Source organism: Bidens hawaiensis, unplaced genomic scaffold, assembly GCF_021521415.1.
Source record: "Bidens hawaiensis isolate Kalapana, Puna unplaced genomic scaffold, B.hawaiensis_p1.1 tig00041751_1, whole genome shotgun sequence".
In the NCBI taxonomy this organism is placed as follows: domain Eukaryota; kingdom Viridiplantae; phylum Streptophyta; class Magnoliopsida; order Asterales; family Asteraceae; genus Bidens; species Bidens hawaiensis.
Window position 1 is genome coordinate 139001 of NW_027505739.1, and position 4395 is coordinate 143395.

The 4395-nt window shown below is 37.1% G+C and overlaps 1 non-coding gene across 1 annotated transcript; it reads left to right on the forward strand.

The window, feature by feature from the left end:
* The first annotated feature begins 2147 nt into the window (after positions 1 to 2147).
* On the forward strand, positions 2148 to 2219 carry TRNAF-GAA (transfer RNA phenylalanine (anticodon GAA)). Its single transcript has one exon. It is a non-coding gene; the product is annotated as a tRNA-Phe (tRNA).
* Positions 2220 to 4395: the final 2176 nt, after the last annotated feature.

A 4395-nucleotide genomic window follows, 5' to 3' on the forward strand; every position in this document is an offset into this window, starting at 1 on the left:
TAACGGTGGAGGTGGTGGTGGCAGTAACAGTGGAGGTGGTGGTGGGCAGCGGTGACGGTAGGCGGCGTGTGTGATGGTGGGGCGATGATTGATGGATAAGTCGGGCGGTTGGAGGTGGTGGGTGGCTGGCACTGATGGCGATGGTTTGTGGAGGTGGGTGGTGGGGGCGGTGGATGCCGATGGTGGTGATTGGTGGAAGTGGCGGCGGTGGTGGGCAGCGGTGACGTGGGCGGCATCTGTGATGGTGGGGTGATGGTTGATATATGCGGCGGGCGGCTGGCGGTGCTAGGTGCCTGGCACCGATGGCGATGGTTGGTGGAGGTGGGTGGTGGCAGCGGTGGACGGCGATGGTGGTGGCTGGTGGCAGTGGCGGTCGTGGTTAGTGGTGGTGGTGGGTGGTGGTGGTGTTGGGAGGGTGGTGGAGGTGATGTAGGGTGAAGGAGGGAATAGAATGTAAAAAAAACATGACGTATGGATGGAATGAAATTGGGGTATTTTAGAGGGAATTGAATGGACTAGGTAATGGGTCATTCAATTCCTTTGGTCAACACTATTTTTCATTCCCTCACAATGGGTCATTCCATTCCATCCTCCATTCCTGTATACCAAACGCTACCTTACATTGTTGGTTATGTTCCTTTAAATTTGTTCGATTTTGTTAGTTATTATATTCATTTAAATATTTTAGGCACATCACAATTATCTAATTTTAATAACTTTTTGGCCCAACGTATTTTTGTTCATGTGTACATTTCATTAGCTCTAATATATTCTTTTATTTATGTTCATGAACTGTTTGTTTATATTGTTAACAAACGAACTTAAAGGAACACGAACATATTTTTTGTTCATATTTACTCATAAAGCTCGATCTCATAATTTTTCTTTACCCGTTAGTTCTCAAATGGGAGGTAATTGAAAATCTTCAGTGAAAAGCATTGATAACTTTCAGTGGGAGATTCTCCTTTATATTTAAATTACAGAGCCACGGTGGGAAACGGTAAAACTATTCGTTTTTGGCTAGATAATAACCCATGTATCATGACAACTGGACTACAACATGGAAGAACCATTCTGAGACATGAATTACACATACATATGAATTAGAATTACTCTAGCTTAAGTTTTAGGTAACACAATTAAATTTTATTTGACATGTTTATCTCTCTCATTTCATTTCATGTATAGTTTATTCGACTACTTGTAGAGATAAATAAAAACTATGACTTACATCAGATTATATTTTTCGTGTTACTTAAAAATTATAATTTTGTGTCATAAAAGTATGCATATATTATATAAATGATATAAATATAAGAAAAACACAATTAAATACATATATATATATATATATATATATATGATTGCAAGTTTAAAACACGAAACAATATAAGCAAAGTAATTGTTGGCTTTGTTATAGCTCGAGTAATAAAGCCAACAATTATTTTGCTTATATTGTTTCGTCTTTTAAACTTGCAATCATACTATGTCTGTTTTGCTCGCCTAATTTATATAATCAACTTTACAAATGGAGACCTAAAGATTATTTCAATTCCAACATTTTTCAAATAACACACAGTAAGCTACCCAAAGTTCATTGTCTGTGGCGATGTCTACAGCAGGTCCAACTTTATCTAAAATGGAGTTTTATATGGATGCAATCATGCAAATATTGGGAAAAGGGAAGTCGGGTTCGGGTCAAAATAAGTCCCGTTCTACATGTCAATACCGGCAACAATGAAATTTATAGTAAGAGGAAAATCCGTCGATTTAAAAAATCATGAGGGTTCAAGTCCCTTTATCCCCAATTTGACTCCCTAATTCTTTATTGTATTCTTTTTCTACTTTTTGCGTTAGAGGTTCAAAAGTACTTATCTTTCTCATTCACGACTCTTTATACAAATGGATCTGAGCGGAAATGTATTACATGTCACATGTGGCATATATGATACATGTACAAATGAACATCTTTGATCAAGGAATCCCCATTTGAATGATTCACGATCAATCTTTTTATTCATATTGAGACCTACAAAGTTGTTCTTTTAAAAAATTATAGGACCTGGACGAGGCTTTGTAATACCGTTCAATTGACATAGACCCACGTTCTCTAGTAAAATGAAAATGAGGATGAGACATCAGGAATAGTCGGGATAGCTCAGTGGTAGAGCAGAGGACTGAAAATCCTCGTGTCACCAGTTCAAATCTGGTTCCTGACACATGATTAATTTGTATGAGTCTCTACTATACCAATTCAGTGATATGAATACATATTCATTAAGTATTTTCCAAATTTGAGAATCCCAATGAATCCCTAATTTTATTTTTTATTATATTTTTTTATTCTATACATAATAAAAATAAAAACCATAAAACAAACGAGACTTCAATTGCTCTGTTTAATCTAGAATAGAACCTTGAATCTATAGAATTGTAAGAATTGTAGAAGTGAAGATTTGTTTTTTATAATTCAACGAGCATATTGTATTTCATAAAAATTGGGAGCAATATAATCCTTACGTAAAGGCCATCCTATCCAACTTTCAGGCATTAAGATACGTTTCAAACGTGGATGATTATCATAAGAGATTCCCAACATATCATAAGATTCCCGTTCTTGAAAATCCACACTTTTCCAAACCCAGAAAACAGACGGAATTCTAGGATCCCTCCTCGGGGCAAATACTTTTATGCATACCTCTTCTGGTTGATCCACGCTATACTCTATTCTAGTAAGATGATACACACTAGCTAATAGTCAGCCCGGTGCTACATCATAGGTGCATTGGGAGCGGAGATAATTGTAACCATATACATATAAAATGACAAAAATGGAATGCCAATCCCCGGGTTTTATTTGTAAAGTCTCTATTCCTTGGTAATCAAAGCCCAAAGATCTATGAATTAGCGCATGCTTAACTAGCCAAGCAGACAAATTACCCTGCATCTTTTTTATCTCTCCCGCATTTTTTTGTATGTATAAGTATTTCAGATTTCCGATAAAATTTCTGAAGATTGAGCCACAACTTTTTATTCTGTGCAAACGAATATTGTCTAATTTACTAATTCATGGGAAGATACTGAACTTTTGTATTTGAAAAATGTTTCGGGAGGAATCTCTGAGGTAGATGGCGGTTGATAAAGGAATCCTTTATCAATCTTTTACAAAATCCCCAGAACGGATGTTTAGAATCAACCAGGTATTAAGTATTAACAGTCCCCTTATTCTGTTCTGGCTGGGTAAAATTAGGTTGAGTTATATCAGCAGAACAGAATAAGAGATTCCATTCGTTTGCTGATGAGGCGGCACCCGGATTTGAACTGGGAAAAAAGGATTTGAAGTCCCCCGCCTTACCACTCGGCCATGCCGCCAAAACGATACACAATAGGAGAAATTTTTACCTTTTTTGTTGGATTACTCAATTTTAGTTTATTGTACTTGCATCCCCTTTTGAATCCTTTTTCTAACTAAACTTATCAAAATTAGAAAAGAAACCCCTTTCCCCTTTTGATTGTCCCTTCGATTGATTGTATAGTATCTCAAAACACACAATGTCAAAAAGCTTCCCCTCACTTTTCTATTGAAAAATAAAATGTATATTTTCACTCAAAAAAACCAAAATTTATGACAAACGGGATATTCATTGACTGAGAATTCGTCAATGATTCTTGGATTTGAATCTAAAATTTGGTTTGCCAAACTACGTAAGAAAATGGAACTAAATTACATGTCCAGGCATAACTTTCATTTATTTATCTAAAAAAAATTCCTTCTGTCCCATGAAACCTACATTGAAAATAGATTGCAAAGCATAGAGGTATTGAATCTTCCAACCTTTTAAGGAATTATGATATAACATGTCAGCCAGAAATAGCACACTCCCATTTTTTTATCCATGACCCGTTCGAATAAAGCACACATAATTCGTGAATATAACTCATACGTTACGGTATCTTGGTTTCAGGCATCACAGACGTCCCCGGGGACTGAATATCACGTCTCAATCTTCTTCATCAAGAACCCTTAAGATTATTTCAATACCAACATTTTGCAAGAGCTCTGAATTGCTTCTGAAGAAACGTGGATCGGCTCACTGGTAGACGATCAACTTTCCTCGGGTATGAGTATGCTATTTCACCGATGGTTCTCCGGAGTATGAATTCTTCCACCTACAAAACGAGCAGCACTGTGAACTTACCCCTCAGAAAGGGACAGAGGGGTCCTCTTTGGGGTAACCCTCCGGTGTGAGAATAAGAGATTGTAGGAGAAGATAATAATAATCTGAGAGTGAGTAAGGATTTAGAATGTATTTTCTTGCTTACCTCCCCTTGTGGAGGTGGTGTGGTATTTATAGTGCTAGGGTTTCCAATGATTGGGCTCAGATCCCATTAGGG